Raw genomic sequence first — 19,952 nt, forward strand, 5'->3', positions numbered from 1 at the left:
ATCACAAGTAGGCAGAGAGGCAGAGAGAGAGGGGGAAGCAGGCTTCCTGGTGAGCAGAGAGCCTGATGTGGGCCTCAATCCCAGATCATGACCTGAGCTGAAGACAGAGGCTTAACCCACTGAGCCACCCAGGTGTCCTGGGATACACTTTCTTCTAACAGATCAAAATACACCCAAAACCAAGTGTGTGGCTCTGTTCTATTCACCAGTCATATATATTATACATAGACATAGACATAGACATATACTTATACATACATATAGATATATACATATATATAATCTTTTTCTCCCCCTTTTCTTCCTCCCCTACCCCCCCCATATTGGGTCTCTTCTGATTTGGTTGGTGTATATTTTTCTGGGGTCATTGCCACCCTTTTAGCATTCTGTTCTTTCATTCATCTATTACTATCTAAATAAAATGACAAGGCAGAAAAACTCACCTCAAAAAAAAAAAAAAAAAGAACAAGAAGTACAAAAGGCAGTACCAATGGCTAGGGACCTAATCAATACTAACATTAGTAACATGTCAGATCTAGAGTTCAGAATGACAATTATCAAGGCGCTAGCTGGGCCTGAAAAAAGCATGGAAGATATTGGAGCATCCCTTTCTGGAGAAATAAAAGAACTAAAATCTAAGCAATTTGAAATTTAAAAAGCTATTAATGAGGTGCAATCAAAAATGGAGTCTCTTAGTGCAAGGATAAATGAGACAGAAGAGAGAATTAGCGATATAGAAGACCAAATGATGGAGAATAAAGAAGCTGAGAAAGAGACAAACAACTACTGGACCACGAGGGGAGAATTCGAGAGATAAGTGAGAACATAAGATGAAATGATATTAGAATAATTGGGATCCCAGAGGAAGAAGAAAGGAGTGGGAGCAGAAGGTATATTGGAGCAAATTGTAGCAGAGAATTTCCCTAATTTGGTGAAGGAAACAAGCATCAAAATCTAGGAGGCACAGAGAAACCCCCCTCAAAATCAATAAAAATAGGTCAGCACCCTGTCATCTAATAGTAAAACTTTAAAATTTCAGTGACAAAGAGAAAATCCTGAAAGCAGCTCAGGACAAGAACTTTGTAACATACGGTGGTAGACATATTAGATTGGCAGCAGACCTATCCACAGAGACCTGGCAGGCCAGAAAGGACTGGCGTGATATATTCAGAGCACTAAAGGAGAAAAACATGCAGACAAGAATACTATATCCAGCTAGGCTGTTATCGAAAATAGAAGGAGAGATAAAAAGCTTCCAGGACAAACAAAAACTAAAATAATTTGCAAACACCAAACCAGCCCTACAGGAAGTATTGAAAGGTGTCCTCTAAGACAAGAACAAGCCTAAAAGTAACAGATAAGAAAAGAATAGAGACAATATACAGTAACAGTCACCTTACAGGCAATACAAAGTCCCTAAATTCATATCTTTCAATAGTTACCCTGAATGTAAATGGGCTATATGCCCCAATTAAAAGACAAAGGGTATCAGAATGGATAGAAAAGCAAGACCCATCCATATGCTGTCTGTAAGAAACTCTTTTTAGACCCAAAGACACCTCCAGATTTAAGGGGGTGGAAAACAATTTACCATGCTAATGGACATCAAAAGAAAGTTGGGGTGGCGATCCTTATGTCATATAAATTAGATTTTATGCCAAAGACTATAATAAGAGATGAGGAAGGACACTATATCATATTTGAAGGGTTTGTCCAATAAGAAGATCTAACAATTTTAAATATCTATGCTCCTAACATGGAAGCAACCAATTACATAAGCCAATTAATAACAAAATCAAAGAAACACATTGACAATAATACAATAATAGTGGGTATAAATAAAAGTAGGGATAAATTAACAGCCCCCTCACTGAAATGGATAGATCATCTAAGCAAAAGATCAATAAGGAAATAAAGTCTTTAAATGACACACTGGACCAGATGGACATCACAGATATATTCAGAACATTCTTCTCAAGTGCACATGGAACATTCTCCAGAATAGATCACATCCTGAGTCACAAATCAGGTCTCAACTGGACCAAAATATTGGGATCATTCCCTGCTTATTTTCAGACCACAATGCTTTGAAACTAGAACTCAACCACAAGAGGAAAATTGGAAAGAATTTATACGTGGAGGCTAAAGAGCATCCTACTAGAGAATGAATGGGTCAATCAGGAAATTAAAGAAGAATTTTAAAAATTCATGGAAACAAATGAAAATGAAAGCACAACTGTTCAAAATCCTTGGGACACAGCCAAGGTGGTCCTGAGAGGAAAGTATATAGCAATACAAGCCTTTCTCAAGAAAAAAGAAAGGTCTCAAATACACAACCTAACCCTACACCTAAAGGAGCTGTAGAAAGAACAACAAAGAAAGTTTAAATCCAGAGAGAAGACAAATAAAAAAGACCAGAGCAGAAATCAATGAAATAGAAATCAAAAGAACAGTAGAACAAATCAACGAAACTAGGAGCTGGTTCTTTGAAAGAAATAATGAGACTGATAAACCCCTGGCCAGACTTATCAAAAAGAAAAGAGAAAGGACCCATATTCATAAAATCATGAATGAAACAGGGGAGATCACAACCAACTGAAAGAAATACAACAATTATAAGAACATATTATGAGAAACTATACACCAGCAAATTTGACAATCTATAAGAAATGGATGAATTCCTAGAGACACATAAACTACCAAAATTGAACTTGGAAGAAATAGAAAACCTGAACAGACCCATAACCAGTAAGGAGATTGAAGCAGTCAGCAGTCATCACAAATCTCCCAACAAGTAAGAGCCCAGAGCCAGATGGCTTCTCAGGGGAATTCTATCAAACATTTAAAGAAAAATTAATACCTATTCTCCTGAAACTGTTCCAAAAAATAGAAATGGAAGGAAAGCTTCCAAACTTATTTTATGAGGCCAGCATTACTTTGATCCCCAAACCAGAGAAAGACCCCATCAAAAAGGAGAATTATAGACCATTATCCTTGATGAACAAAGATGCAAAAATTCTCACCAAAATACTAGCCAATAGGACCCAATAGTACATTAAAAGGATTATTCACCGCAACCAAGTGGGATTTATTCCTGGGCTGCAAGGTTGGTTCAACATCCACAAATCAATCATTGTGATACAACACGTTAATAAAAGAAAGAACAAGAACCATATGATACTCTCAGTAGATACTGAAAAAGCATTTGACAAAGTACAGTATCCTTTCTTGATCAAAACTCTTCACAGTGTAGGCATAGAGAGTACATAACTCAATATCATCAAAGCCATCTATGAAAAGTCCACAGCAAATATCATTCTCAATGGGGAAAGACTGAGAGCTTTTCCCCTAAGGTCAGGACCACAGCAGGGCTGTCCACTATCACCACTGCTATTCAACATAGTATTAGAAGTTCTAGCCTCAGCAATCAGACAACAAAAAGAAATAAGAGGCATCTGAATCGGCAAAGAAGAAGTCAAACTCTCACTCTTTGCAGATGATGTGATACTATATATGGCAAACCCAAAAGACTCCACTCTAGAACTGCTAGAACTCATACAAGAATTCGGTAAAGTGTCAGGATATAAAATCAATGTACAGAAATCAGTTGCATTTCTATACACCAACAGCAAGGCAGAAAAGAGAGAAATTAAGGAGTTGATCCCATTTACAATTGCACCCCAAACGACAAGATACCTAGGAATAAACCTAACCAAAGAGGCAAAGAATCTTCACTCAGAAAACTATAAAGTACTCATGAAAGAAATTGAGGAAGACACAAAGAAATGGAAAAATGTTCCATGCTCATAGATTGTAAGAACAAATATTGTGAAAATGTCTATGCTGCCTAAAGCAATCTACACATTTAATGCAATCCCTATCAAAATACCATCAATTTTTTTCAAAGAAATGGAACAAATAATCCTGAAATTTATATGGAACCAGAAAAGACCCCAAAGAGTTGTTGAAGAAGAAAACCAAAGTTGGCAACATCACAATTCCAGACTTCATGCTCTATTACAAAGCTGTGATCATCAAGACAGTATGGTACTTGCACAAAAACAGACACATAGATCAATGCAACAAAACAGAGAGCCCAGAAATGAACCCTCAACTCTATGGTCAACTAATCTTCAACAAAGCAGGAAAGAATGTCCAGTGGAAAAAAAGACAGTCTCTTCAATAAATGGTGTTGGGAAAATTGGACAGCCACATGCAGAAAAATGAAACTGGACCACACACAAAAATAGACTCCAAATGGATGAAAGACCTCAATGTGAGAAAGGAGTCTATCAAAATCCTTGAGGAGAACACAGGCAGCAACCTCTTCAACCTCAGCTGCAGCAACTTTTTCTCAGAAACATCACCAAAGGCAAGGGAAGCAAGGGCAAAAATGAACTCCTGGGACTTCATCAAGATTAAAAACTTTTGCACAGCAAAGGAAACAGTCAACAAAACCAAAGGACAACCAACAGAATTGGAGAAGATATTTGCAAACAACATATCAGATAAAGGGCTAGTATCCAATATCTATAAATAACTTATCAAACTCAACACCCAAAGAACAAATAATCCAATCAAGAAATAGGCAGAAGATATGAACAGACATTTCTTCAAAGAAGACATCCAAATAGCCAACAGACACATGAAAAAGTGTTCAACATCACTTGGCATCAGGGAAATACAAATCAAAACCACAATGAGATACCACCTCCCACCAGTCAGAATGGCTAAAATTAACAAATCAGGAAATGACAGATATTGGCAAGGATGCAGAGAAAGGGGAACCCTCTTACACTGTTGGTGGGAATGCAAGCTGGTGCAGCCGCTCTGGAAAACAGTATGGAGGTTCCTCAAAAAGTTGAAGATAGAGTCACCTTATGACCCAGCAATCACACTACTGGGTATTAACCCTCAAGATACAAATGTAGTGATCCAAAGGGGCACATGCACCCCAATGTTTATAGCAGCAATGTCCACAACAGCGAAACTATGGAAAGAGCCTAGATGTCCATCAACAGATGAATGGATAAAGAATATGTAGTGTATATATATAGTGGAATATATATATATATTGGAATATATATATATATAGTAATATATATATATATATATATAGTGGAATATATATAGTGGAATACTATGCAGCCATCAAAAATGAAATCTTGCCATTTACAATTATGTGGATGGAACTAGAGGGCATTACGTTAAGTGAAATAAGTCAATCAGAGAAAGACAAGTATCATATGATCTCTCTGATATGAGGAATTTGAGAGGCAGAGCGGGGGAGGGGCCTGTGGGGGCAAAGGAGGGAAAATATGAAACAAGTCGGGACCAGGGAGATAGAAAAACCATAAGAGACTCAGTCTCAGGAAACAAACTGAGGGTTGCTGGAGGTTGGAGGGAGGGATAGGGTGTCTGGGTTATGGACATTGGGGAGGGTATGTGCTATGGTGAGTGCTGTGAACTGTGTAAGGCTGATGATCCACAGACCTGTACCCCTAAAGCAAATAATACATTATATGTTAATTAAAAAAACAAAACAAAACAAACATTTCTCTTTGCAATAAGTATGATACTGAGCTTTGTCAGTAGAGGGCGCTGGAGGGACATTGTTTGGTGTGTACTGTGACTATGTGGGATATCTAGTGGTGTACTGCACAGTCCCTCAGGACCTCAGTGGCCCAGCCTAGGCCTGGTGACCACTTTTCCTGTCTCTCCTAATATAGATACCATGTGCTCTGGACATCATGCCCACAATGACAACTCGAATCCCTTTGTGTACCCACATAACAGTCTTGGCATACCTGTACCCCCAAAGTTTGTTTCCTGCCTGCCAAGCAAGTGTAGACCCGCTCAAGTCTGGGCAGCTGAGTAAGCTTCTCTGCCTTCCTGTGAGCTTAACTCAGTGAGTAAAGTCTGAAGCCCAGCCTTGGGAAGGGCCCCCATTCTAAGTTCCTCCTTCTTTTTAGCATTCTCTTATATATTTTCAGTTACACTTCCCTCACAGCTTAATAACCCCTTATGTTAAACTCAATTTTAATTTAAATTATGGCATGGCTTCTGTCTCCTAAACAGATATAGACTACCACAACAGAGAAATCAAATCCCTGGCCTATACCTTATTAAAGGGTCAAGATGACCATACACAAACCTCCAGATGAAATAGTTCCTCAGCCTGGTTTGCATGGCATTCTCACAGTACAATGAACATGAATTCACAATCCAAAATTTCAAAAACTCACAAAAATGTAATCTTTCTTGAGGAAATGTTATCAAATATAATTATTACGGGCTCTAGAACTACAATAAGTTTTGATAATAAAGCAATCTAAAAAGATTACTTATGTATGCTTAAAAGAAAATTGGCAACTTAGATGAAATTACTTTAAATGTAAATGGACTAAACAATTCAACAAAAAGACAAAGATTGTGAAATCTTTATTTCCTGATTTGGGTGGTGTTACATGGATATGTATATGCCATAAATATTTTTTTAAGATTTTTTATTTATTTATTTGACAGGCAGAGAGAGAGAGAGGAGGAAGCAGGCTCCCCGCTGAGCAGAGAGCCTGATGCGGGGCTCAATCTCAGGACCTTGGGATCATGACCTGAGCTGAAGGCAGAGGCTCTAACCCACTGAGCCACCCAGGAGCCCCCATAAATATTTTTTTATACAGCTAAACTTTCATTATTTTAAAAAAGATTTTATTTATTTACTTGACAGAGAGAGAGAGAAAGAGAGAGATACGGAACACAAACAGGCTTCCCACCAAGCAGGGAGCCTGATAAGGCACTCAATCCCAGGACCCTGGGATCATGACCTGAGCCAAAGGCAACTGTTTAAAGACTGAGGCACCCAGGTGCCCCTACACTTTCATGATAATACACTTTTCTAAATGTATCATCCATTTCTTATGTATGTTTATAAAAATATATATACTTCTGGGGCACCTGTGGCTCAGTGGGTTAAAGCCTCTGCCTTTGGCTCAGGTCATGATCCCAGGGTCCTGGGATCGAGCCCCACGTCGGGCTCTCTGCTCAGTGGGGAGCCTGCTTCCTCCTCTCTCTCTCTCTGCCTGCCTCTCTGCCTACTTGTAATCTCTGCCTGTCAAATAAATTAAAAAAAAATATATATATATATATATATATATATACTTCTACATAATTTGTAGGTCAAAGAAATTAGAACTATTTTAATAAATAAATCACTAAATAAAATAATATAGATTAAAAATTAAGGAAATATAGATAAAGCAGTATTTCTAGAAAAGAAATTCATGATTTTAAATAGCTTAATTAATTAAAAAAAAGAGTCAGTGAACTAAGAAATTAGACAAAATAGAACAAATTCAAAGAACACGGAAGGAAGGAAATCATAAGGTCAGGAAAAACATGCCTGAGAAATTGCAAACATTAATTGTTAGTTTGTCCCTGCCCATCTGTGAAAGTAGGACACCTGAACACTGAAACTGCTTTTGTCCTAAGGGCTTTTGTTGATCTCAACAAACTTGAACTTCAGCTTGGGTAACTTCATGGAGTAAGGAAAAAAAGAAGAAGAAGAAATTGCTCAGGGTTTACTTTGATACTGGAAATCTAATAGGACACCCTCTTCCATATCAAGCTGGTCCCCAAAAACGACACTCTCTGGGTGAAGGAACCAGAAGTCTGTCCCTAACCCAATTCCAGCGGCATGACCATAAAGGTGACCTGTGTGCTGACTGCAGTGGTGTTCAACTTACCTCTTTGGTTCCTTCTTTTCCTTAAATTCTGGCCTGATAGTTGTTATAATTTTGTCAGTTCTTTAACACTTTTACTAGATTTTAAAATATAGCCTAGAAAGAATCTCTATATATAGTTTAGACAGCATTTAGGTATATTTATCACAAGGAAGGCTTGAATTATTTATCCCAGCATTATCAGAAACCAAACCTATATGTGGTATAAGTATAAAAATCTGTGTAGGAGTTACATACACCAACTTAAGGGTTATAGTTACCTCTGGAATGGAAAGGAGGAATTGAGATGGAGATAGGCCTTTAGTTTTATTTGAGAAGTTCTATATCTTTAAAAAGAAAAAGATCTGGGGGTGCCTAGGTGGCTCAGTGGGTTAAGCCTCTGCCTTCGGCTCAGGTCATGATCTCAGGGTCCTGGGATCGAGCTCCGCATTGGGCTCTCTGCTTGGCGGGGAGCCTGCTTCCCTCTTTCTCTCTCTGCCTGCCTCTCTGCCTAATTGTGATCTCTCTCTCTCTCTGTCAAATAAATAAATAAAATCTATTAAAAATTTTTTAAAAATTAGAAAAAAAAGAAAAAGATCTGAAGCAAATTTGCAAAATATTGACATCTCTTAAATCCTGGCAGTAGGAGATGACAGACATTGATGAGTTGTTTGCCCAATATCCTTCCTTCCTTCCTTCCTTCCTTCCTTTCTTTCTTATTAATGGAAGCCTAATTCTGATGAGGCTGGCAGTGTCCATTTTCCAAAGCCACTTGTGGCCTGGAATGGCCATATGACAACAGTCCTGACTAAAGAGAGGTGTGCAGAAGTCCCAGAGAGGGAGTTCCTGAGGCAGCAAAACAAAATCAACAGCACTCTGTGTATGGAGAGGCTCCTTTTCTGTCTTCTTTCTGCCTGAAATAAACCGGTGGTAGCGGCAGCAGCTATCTTCACAACATGAGGCTGGAAGCCAAGGGTAGAGAAGCAGCAAGAGAGAAGGGTGGTTCTTGAAGGCCTCTCTAAGATTCCATATCGGCTTTGACCTACCTCCAAAGTTCTTGTCAGGGTAGAAAGATAAACATGTCTGAGCCACTCTTTTTCATTTTTCTGTTACAAGCTCCTGAACCTAGTCCTATGTAATAAATTTGGTACATGGATTTTTAAATTTCCTTTATACAGAAATGTCTCATAATTTATTTTAAAATTTCAAAATGGTAACAGAAAGGACAGGAAGCCAGAAACAGTTATAGCACATGAGTGTTGGCTCTCTGCTCCGTTTAGACTGGCCGAAGGGAATGAATGCCTGTACCATGCCATTCCTTCTATTTCTGAAAAGTCTCTTATGCAGAATCTTTGTCTATTTCCAAGTTTGCAAAAGAAATCAAGGTGGAGAGGTGTTCAGTTCTGCTGTATCGAATAATGTCTACGGTTCTGTACCGTAGTGGGGATGGAGACTGTCTTCTTGTCCACTTGATACCACAATTCTAGCCAATGTCGCTGACGTCACTTACTGTAATGTTGCTCAACAGCCTGTAACCCTTGGTCATATTGGGTCATAAGGGGAATCACGTTAGGGTGGTTTGTTACCAAACAACAGAGAATAACTCAGTGGTCTCTGCAGGAAGAGACTGCCTGGGAAGGAAGTTTCCACAACTCAAGAGCTGGCAGAGGAAACCAAGCAGGGAGGAAGCAGATACAGACATCTTCAAAGATGTCAGTGGCAGGCACCGCTCAGAGCCCTTGGCAGATCATCGATTGACTAAGTGACTCCAATCATTTATCTCTTCTTTGTGACATGCCAGTCCAAATTCAAAGGCACGCAAGCGTGTGCGTGTGTGTGTGTATGTGTGTGTGTGTGTGTGTGAGAGAGAGAGAGAGAGAGAGAGAGACCAGAGACAGACAGAGACGGGGGCTTGGGGCGGGGGGGAGACTTAATAACTAAGCATAAGCCTTAGGCCTTCTTATCTGCTACCAGGATTGGGACTTGAATCTGACACACAAGCCTTTAGATTCTGTAAGGATGAGCCCCAGTGATGTATCATCTCCCTGTACAGACTGCAGAGAGCTGCTGCTCTGAGGGGACCTAGGGCAGCTGTGAGGAAGGGGTGTGGGGGCCCGGTGGCTAAAGCAATGATGACTGCCCGCTGCCACGGGACCTGTGCAGAAGGAAGGAACAGCACCCTGTGACTCCCCTCGCTGCTATTTTCCTACAGTATACAGGGACACAAATACTGCTGGTGCACAATCCCGTTTGGGCAGATACTGCTGAAAGTACATTTCCAAATGTTCCAGCCAAGTGAATACATAGGGATTATTATAAAGGATATTGCTCAAAGCATGGACTTGCTAGATAATAAAAACAGAAAGGAACAAATTTTAAACTTACTTTTAAGAAGGCTTTTAAACTATTGTCATGTGGGGGGCCTGGGTGGCTCAGTGAGTTAAGCATCTGCCTTCTGCTCAGGTCATGATCCCAGGGTCCCGGGATAGAGTCCAGCACTGGGCTCCCTGCTCAGTGGGGAGCCTGCTTCTCCTCCCCCCACCCCCCCGCCGCCTTGTGTGCCTTTTCTCTCACTCACTCTTTCTCTCAAATACATAAATAAGATCTTTTAAAAATTTTTTAAAAAAAGAAACTATTGCCATGTGAGTAGCCCATTGCCTCAGTGAATACAGTGATTAATATTCCAAAAACGTAAATATCATTCCAACAGAGTGTTCCCTTGTAACATCATTTATTCCAATAAGTAAAATATTTTAAATAAATATGTAGACAATGACCTCTTCCATACAATAAGCTAAACCTACTTTTGAAAAACGCTTTGAAAATCTTTGGAAATTACTTTCTGAAAGTGTGAAATATATTTTGTCATCTTTTTGAAGTTTATTAACTAAATGGCAATTTTGTTTTCCTTAGAGCTTATCTTGACATTTCTATTTTGTTTTCATCTGCTTTTTTTGCTAAGCAGCTAAAACCAGTGAAGAATAAAACAGAGCATATTTAAATTTCAAGTTTGAAAAACCTGCTCTTGTTTGAGTTTCAGAATAATGCATGAACACACACACGTTTAATCTCCTCTTCCTCCAGAGACTGTGTGAAGATGAAGCTAAAGGAGTAAGAAGGTCAAAGTCAACAACAATGTAGACTGCCAGGAGGGCCCATGGGTGGAGGTGAGATTTCGGCACATATATGCAGGACGAAAGTGGATAGACTTCTGTTTTGGGAGCACAGTGGGTTGAATATTCTGAAGGGTCCTGCTGCTAAAGACTAAGTTCCACGGGGCGCCTGGGTGGCTCAGTGGGCTAAAGCCTCTGCCTTCGGTTCAGGTCACGATCCCAGGGTCCTGGGATCGAGCCCCGCATGGGGCTCTCTGCTCAGCGGGGAGCCTGCTTCCCCCTCGTTCTCTCTCCCTGCTTCTCTGCCTACTTGTGATCTCTGTCTGTGAAATAGATAAATAAAATCTTAAAAACAAAAAACTAAATTACATAAATTACAACAAATGTGATTTCAAATGCATTGCTCAGATTACAAGTGAAGGAAGTCTCTAAAAGAAGAAGAAGAAAAAAAGGAATAGAGGGAAAAGAGAGAAGGGGGACAGAAAGAAGCAAAAGAAAAATGATGAAGTAAGCCAGATCCAAGGGAGGGAGCAGCGACCAGAACAACATAACTTCATCCTTCGTGCCCTATATGTGCCTATAAAACCACCTAGATATGGAATTTTCCCTAATAAAAGGAACAGGACATGCAGGAAAGCTAGGATGGGGGAAAACAGTCCACTACTTGTACATAAAAAACTTACTGCGACAGAGTAATGAAAGTAAAAAAAAAAAAAAAACACATACATAAGTGCTACTACCACTTTTGTTTTCTAAAGAACAAATATTATCATAATCCTAGACAGAGCGTTTCAGCTTGCTTGCTGTGGGGAAAGGTCGTTTCGGAGTCCTGGAAGGAAGAACAACATTCTGAGGCTGAAATGTTGCGACAGCCGAGATGGAAGCTTCCGGCTCCTGGTCTGTCTTTCTCTCTTTTGCTCTAGCTTAAAATAGAAACCCTACCTTTGTTGTTTCCCAGTTTTCTTCTTTCGTAAAGAAGCTGCACAGGCAGCTCGATGTGGCCTTACAGAGTTCCAGCCTTCTGCTCTGAGCGCTATACCGTCCGCTCCAATGCTCGCCAACGCTTCCCACTCCCAATTAGCACAGATGACAACTGGGACGTGTCCCTCTCTCCTTGCCTTTATTTTTGTCACAGTGCCGTGTCTGAGAGAATGCAACGTGGACTCCTTATTTCTTGGATATCACAGGTTCACTTTTTTTTTTTTTTAATTATAATTCCAAGCTACCCCTCAGTACTTTCAGGATTTTTTGTTCCTGCTGTTCACTTCTTGGATTCGTAGATCCAGAATGTTTACTTGTGTTTGGAATGGCTGTCTTAAATATTTATATTGAAAAGAATACACAAGCTTTGGAGAACAGTGCAATACATACTTGCAGGTTATATAAATAAATCGAGGAAAGAGAGAGAGCTTGAAGGGTGTGTACGTGCAGGGTATGTGTGTGTGTGTGTGTGTGTGTGTGTGTGCATGCTGAGTCGCCTTCCACGAGACACTACTTCAGCACTCTTCTGTAGGCTGGATCAAGCCCCTTAAATGGCAGTCTCAGGACAGCATTCCAAAAGGTCAAAAGCAGAAGCTGAAAGGCCCATGGAGGCCTGGCCTTAGGCTTTGCAAAATGTCACTCTGCCTTATGCTACTGGACAAAGGAAGTCCCAGAGCCAAGCCAGACTCAAGGGGTGGGGAAATGGATTCTGCCTCTGGACAGAAGGGGCTGTGAAGTCACATTGCAAAGGGGTGACCCTGACAGGATAGGAGGGACTTGTGATCACTCTGCTAGTGTCTGCCCACAATTATTTACATTTCTCTCACATGAAGAAGAAACAGATACAGAACATTAAAATTGACTGTCTGTGGGAAGGAGAACAGTGGGTAAGGCAGAGTGGGGACAGGGGCTTTTCCATTCTAGGCCCTTCCAGACTACTCTCTTCAAAGACACGCATGTTCTATAAAAATAAATGTTTGTACTGTTATAGAAGGTTCAAATCCTTTGCTTTGAACAGAAAAACTGGAAAGAGAGTTTCTCCTATCTTCACCTAATAAATGATGAACAGTATTTACTGAGCATGGATTCTAAGAACTGTAAGATTCTTAAACGACTCAGACCCAACTCTTCAGTGTTATTCGACCTCCTAAGGATTCAATTAAAAATCTGACCGTGTGTATGAAAAATGTTCCTTAAACTGTAAATGTTTTATAATGCACTATACATTATCCATTGTGACTGTTTCCGTGTCGTGCCCAGCACTGTATTAAGCTGTGCAGAGGCCACGAGAGGACCAGAAAATAAGGTTCCTGCCAGCATAGAATTAACAGTCTAGGTGAGGAGACAAGTTGACACCCACAAACCAATTATAGCACATTATGTGAGACTGTAAGGGCCCGTGCAGACAGGGACAATTACTCTTTGTTCATTGCAGCCTCATCAGGACCCCACATATAATAAGACCTTGATAAATACACGTTAATGGAGGGATGGATCAATTACCTGGCAGCACATAATTCAGACCCTAATCACAGGGCCGACTGTGAGTGCTGGGAGTGTCTGAGAAGCAGGGATCAGAGGAGCTCCTTGTACTCGGTCTAGGTACCGAGGCTGGGCTTTATGTCTGACTCGGATATGACCAAGTCACCATGCCGCAAGAGGGGAAGATGGATATTGAAGCCTGGGGAAGAGCCCCAAAAAGGAAAGACTCGGAGAGGAGAAGGAGGTCAAACCAGCCTGGATGGCAGCAGGGAAGTGGGAAGAGGGCTGTAAGGTCTCCTGGAGCAACCCCCTTCTGCCACTGTGACGGCTGGGCAGACAGGAAGCAGGGCTGGGAGGAATGAACAGGATGGGCTAGCAAAGGACAGGAAGCCCTGGGGGCACCTGAGAGGAAGGGAGGGAACAGACCCCACCGCTGGCAGGCCACAGGAGAGCCCCAGTCATGAACACCGCTGCCTATCCCCATAGAAGAGTCCTGCGTTTTCCTCCATACTGAAATCGACAGGGAAAGGCGAACTGGACATTCTCCCATTCACCAGGACATCAGTGCCCCTTACATGGGGAAAGACCCCAGTTATTTAATTTTTTTAAAGATTTTATTTACTTATTTGAAAGAGAGGGGAGCACGGGGGAGAAGCAGGCTTCCTGCTGAGCAGGGAGCCCAATGCAGGACTCTATCCTAGGATCTTGAGATCATGACCTGAGCTGAAGGAAGCAGCTCTACGACTGAGCTACCCAGGTGCCCCAACACCAGTATTTTAATGCCAAGAGTCTTGGAGCATCCTGGAATAATGGAAAGTCAGGGCTCTGAGCTCAGGCACACCTGGGTTCCCATCCTGGTTCCAGCGGCCATCAGTCCCTGCCTCACAGGTTGAGAGAAGGAAATAAAAGGTCCTCCTGTAAAGCTCTCCGAGGACTCCACGAGTATTGTCAGAGCCCCGGCTGTGAGACCAGGGAGGCTGGGTGGAGGTGCTGGGGGCTTGAAAATGAGCAGAAAATGAGATATGCAGAGACAGCAAGCCAAGAGCATCCAGGTGAGAGCAAGAAGGAAGCCCCGGCTTGACTGGCTGTGGGGGTGCAAGGGAGCTACCTCTGGAAAGGCAGACAGCGTATCCTGGGATACCGGTGGTGTGTCCAGAGCAAGAAACCAGACCTGGTTCTGGAGTCAGGTGGGAGTCGAGAAGGGTTTGAGCAGGGAAGTGACCGGGTGAGAAGTGGGAGGTGGGCCTCGTACGGGGAGCCCGTGGGGCACACCCAGCTCCTGGAGAGGGTGGGAGTGGGGGTGCCTTCAGACAGATCCGCTCTGACAGATTCTGGGAAAGACCTAGAGTTGAGATGTAATTCTGATTCTTAGGACTTTATCTCTTTCACAACCAGCTTCAAAGGGGAGAAGGCTGGGTGACAAGAGAGGAGATAAGGAGCCACGTTAATGATTGGAGAGGCAATACGGTTCAGGAAAACGTCGATAGGCCTGGTCTAATCATTTACAGAGAAAGCGTCTGCAAGAGAGGCGCTGGAGAAGGACGGCTCTGAACCCCTGACAAATGAGCAGCAGGCCAGACCTGGTCTGGCTTGGGGCGACATGAAGAATGGATTGCTCCCTCAATCTCCCTCAAATCTCTTTAGGGTCCCGTTGTCCTAGCAGCGCTACCCTTTCCCTCTATGGCCCAGACCAAATGGCCACATCCGAATACACTATGTCTCCATGTACAGCGTAGTATAGACGTTTGAATCCGCACAGGTCTTACATCCCAGCGGAGCCCTATGGGCTGTAACTTACATTGGTCCCTTGAGACCTCTAGGGAAACCGAGATAAGGATGAATCCTTCAGTGGTGGACCTCCTCCAGGGAACCTCAATCTCTTCCTTCAGGGCAAAAAAAGGGAAATCAGCCCAAACTCTGACCTCAGCTGACTGCTGAGTGCACACTGAGAAACTCACGTGTTTCCCTTTCAAGTTGACCCTAAAATCCACAGTTGCTGTTGGCTCCTAATACGAAGCTATGTTGCAATCTGTGAGAACATCTAAACTTATGATCAACTCAGAGTCAGGTGCTAGGGTGAATGTTCCAGAGACTTGCAGGTGTTTACAGCCCAAACTGTTCTTTTCTGAAAAAAATGACACGAAGGGTTGACACTGGTGAAGCACTTCCAAAATGAAACCTGATTCGGTACATTTTTCCTGATGCGAAACGCCAGGGAGACCAAAAGCTATGCAAGAAGGTCCAAATACATACATAGTAAAATGTGACATGATTTTTTTTTTTTTTAAAGATTTTATTTATTTATTTGACAGAGAGAGATCACAGTAGGAGAGAGGAAGGGAAGAGATCACACAGAGAGAGGAAGGGAAGCAGGCCCCCTGCTGAGCAGAGAGCCCGATGCGGGACTCAATCCCAGGACCCTGAGATCATGACCTAAGCTGAAGGCAGCGGCTTAACCCACTGAGCCACCCAGGCGCCCCAAAATGCGACATGATTTTAAGCAACTGACAGACTGAAAGAAAGAAAAACCATCTGACCTTGACATTACTGTGCCTTCTTCCCTTTCCAGGAGCCCTTAGGTCCTGACACTGGACCCGCCAGGAAGACAGTGTGATCCCAGTGTATTGTCCCTGCCTGTGGTGGGCAATGATTAATTGATCAAAATAACACGTGTGCATTTTCTAACTTTTTCAATCAACCATAGAGAAACCAGGGAAGCCTTTACTACAACTGCAGAGCCGAACAGAGCATCCGACGGTTGACACCGTAAAAGCAAAGATGTAGCTGACAAAGGGGTCTAGACTAATTCAGAGGGTTGGCTAGCATCCTCCCTGAAAATGAAATTACTGAGGAGGAATCCAAAGTAATCACATCAACATGAAGTGCCCAAATCCTACATTTGGTAAATTTGGCAGATTGGTTATTCATCAAACTGCATTTTAGAGAATTGGGCTGCTTCTTACAGAAGATAAGAGATGAAAGAGAGTGACCTTGTCTTTCATCCAGGGACGTAAAAATAGAGGTTCAAGCATAGTATGTAAAGCTAAAAATATCACCAATGAGGAATTTTTAGAAAATAACGGAACTGTCAAGCCTCAGGAAAAGAAGAGGTAGGGGAAGTGCAGAGTCATGTGACCTAAGTCTGCGTCTAGTTTTGCTTTTTTATGATTTTACTTGTGTATTTGAGAGAGAGAGAGAAAGAGCGCACAAGCGGGGGAAGGGCCTAGAGATGGAGAAGCAGACTCCCCGCAGAGCTGGGAGCCTGACTTGGGGCTCGAACCCAGGACCCTGAGATCATGACCTGAGCTGAAGGCAGACGCCTTCTGAAGGCAGAAGGCAGGTGCCCCCCAGGCACCCCACACAGCATACGTTCTTAACAAAGAGTCAACAGAACGTTCTAAAGCTGAGGGAATTAAGAAACCGTGATCAAAGCTTATTGTTTTTGGAATATACCACAGGAGAATGGGACTAGGTGTGGGACATGTAGGCAAGGAGAGTGTTGCTTGGCATTTTAAGCTTGCTTTTGCTATTTTGTTTTTTACCAGGTGCTTCAGCGTGTCAATTACATGTTTAGGGGCGGTGTGTGTGTGTTCCTCACAGGCAAGGACCACACCTGGTCATCTTTCTCTTCAGGGTTTACCCTTGTGGTTGACACAATAGCAGTATAATGACAACAACAATAGGAAAACTGTCTGTGTGTTCAGTGCCTACCGTACCCCAGAGGCTGAGCCAACTGCTTCACAAAATTGTGGTTATTCCTTACACAGCCCTACAAGGCAAACATTCTGTCCTTCCAATGCGGAAGTAGATGGGAAGGAGTTCAAAAAGAAGAGAGAAAGGATTGCCCAAGGACACACGGCTGCTTAACGGCAGAGTCTGAACCCATGCCCTAAAATCCAGCAGGATTTAAATGTAAGTCTGTCTCTAAGACCTGGGGATTCTTACTGGATTGTTTTTTAAACTAAACCGGTGTTGAAGGAATAACTGTGAATAAATGACCGTGAAGAAGTGAAAACCTACAACACTTAAAGGGAAGTTAGTTATGTTGTTCGTGCCTCGTTTTATCACGTATCACTACCCAGATCCAAAAAAGCTTTAGAATCATAAACTGACTGAACCTGAAATAACTGGAAGAAACTCTTGTAAAGTCATAAATAAGGGCTGGTAGAAGCCAGAGGGAAAATTTAGATTCTTTAAAGTAAGTGGAGAAATTTTGTCCAGTAATGGAACAAATTGAAATAATCCAGGCTGAAAGAACACTGGGTAGTAAATACATATTGAATCAACCTCAACACCTTCAGCTTTCTGTTCTAAAACATCATTTTCATGCAGATTTAAATGACTTGGGCATTAGGACTTAATGCAAATTAGACTCAGTGGCTGCGACTTTGAACCCAAAGAAAGGTCATCTGGAGGTAATGCGGGAGTGTGTCTGGACTCTGGTTCCCCGTGCCTGTTTGATCACTTACTCTATCAGTGAAAAAGGTTGAGGGCACTCCCCCTCATATATGTGTCTACATATTGTATTCTGATACACTAGATTAAGATACACAGGATAGGGGTGCCTGGGTGGCTCAGTGGGTTAAAGCCTCTGCCTTCGGCTCAGGTCATGATCCCAGGGTCCTGGGATAGAGCCCCACATCGGGCTCTCTGCTCAGTGGGGAGCCTGCTCCCCGCCCCCCACCTGCCTCTCTGCCTACTTGTGATCTCTGTCAAATAAAAAAAAAAAACAAAACAGAAGTTCTATTGTTTCTTCTTACTCTCCAATGAGTAGTCTTGCACAACCCAGCTACATCCCACCTAAAACTATCCTGGTCTAGGGGCACCTGGGTGGCTCTGTCCATTGAGCACGGGACTTTTTTAGTTTTGGGGTTTTTTTAAAGATTTTATTTACTTGACAGAGAGATAAAGAGGACAAGCATGGGACTCTTGATCTTGGCTCAGGTCTTGATCTCACCATTGTGAATTTGAGCCCTATGTAGGGCTCCCTGCCAGGCAAGGAGCCTACTTAAAAAAAAATAAAATTAAAAAAAAAAATACTGGTCTGTAGGGTAGATTATCACACACTGAGTAAGCAGTCATGGAGAATAAGCAGTATATAGAAAGAAAACAAAAGTATTATTAGAGTTGACATTTATTAAGGACTTACCTTGTGCTAGGTGCTGTTCTAGGCTATTTGTATTAACTCATTTAATCTTTACAACAGTCCTACGGGCAGGTGTGTTCTTAATCTCCAGTCTACAAGAGACAAGATTGAGGCCCTGAAAGATTAAATGATTTACCTGAGGTCACACAGCTGGTAAGGGTTGGAGCTAAATGGCCTTTTAAAAATAAACATTTAATTTTAAGATAATGTTTGTTTTACGGAACAGTTGCAAAGACAGCCTGGAGAACTTCCCTCCACCAGTCACCCAGCCTCCTGGCGCTGATGTCTCCTCTCTCCGTGGTCCACCCGCATAGCCGAGAAAGCAACATCAGCACATTGCTATTAATGAAACCCCAGGCTTACGTGGGGTTCACCAGTGCTCTCACCAATGTCCTCCTTCTGTTCCAGGACCAAAACTAGAGTTTCCCATTGCATCTAATTGTCCTGTCTCTCTTCTCTCCTCCAGTCTTCCAGTCTTTGACAGTTTCTCAGTCTTTCCTTGTGCTTTTATGACATTAACATCTACAAGAATCACCAGGCAGGCATTTGTAGAATGTACCTCAATCTGGGTTTGGTTGGTATGTTCCTTGCCATTGGCATGGAGTTACGAGTTTTTGGAAAGAAGACCACAAAGATGAGATGTCCTCATCACGTCATGTCATGGGCACAGAATATTGACATGACATCCCCACTGATGCTACCCCTCATCATGTGATTAAGGGGGTGTTTTTCAGGTTTCTCCACTGTATAAAGTTACCATTTTCCCCACTATACTCTGTTGTTGGCATCAAGTCAATAAGCCTGACCCACCCTGGGGAGGGGCAGGAGATTAAGCTCCACATTCTAGAATCAGGAGTAGCTACCTCTACATATATTATTTAGAATTCTTCTGTAAGGAAAATTTGTCTCTTCGCCCACATTATTTATTTAGCCAATCATTTAGTTACATCAATATGGACTCACATATATCTATGTTATAGTTGGGGTTATACTGCAACACTCTGCTAATTATTCTGTTGTTTAAACTGTTCCAGCGTTAGCTACTGGGTACTCTGCCAGGTTGGCAGCTGTGTCTCTTTGACGTACCCTCCATCCATGTGGTTGGGTTTATTGTTTGTTTTGCCTTAGCTCGCTCTTATTCTCTGGCACTATAAGCCACTTCAAACTCAACTTGTATATTTCTTCTAATCCTAGAATTAGCCATTTCTCCAGGGACCCCTGGTTTATTTCATTGGAAAAAAGATATTGAAACCAAGATCTGGGTGCCTGGTGTGCTCCCTACTACCAGCATGCTTCTGGGTCCTCTTAGTGATCAGAGCAAAGATATACACTTAGGTACTCTAACTCATGTACACACACATCTCAACAATTGTTTCTGTGTCTGTCCACCTGTCTGTCTATCTCTCTATCTACCAAACATGAGTTCATCTTGATGGCTTTCCACTCTAATCCAGTACCCCAGAGGTTGTTCTAGCTTCTCTCTCTTGCTTATCTCTAACTTCTTCTCTAACA

Source organism: Mustela nigripes, chromosome 13 (genome assembly GCF_022355385.1).
Source record: "Mustela nigripes isolate SB6536 chromosome 13, MUSNIG.SB6536, whole genome shotgun sequence".
Lineage (NCBI taxonomy): Eukaryota > Metazoa > Chordata > Mammalia > Carnivora > Mustelidae > Mustela > Mustela nigripes.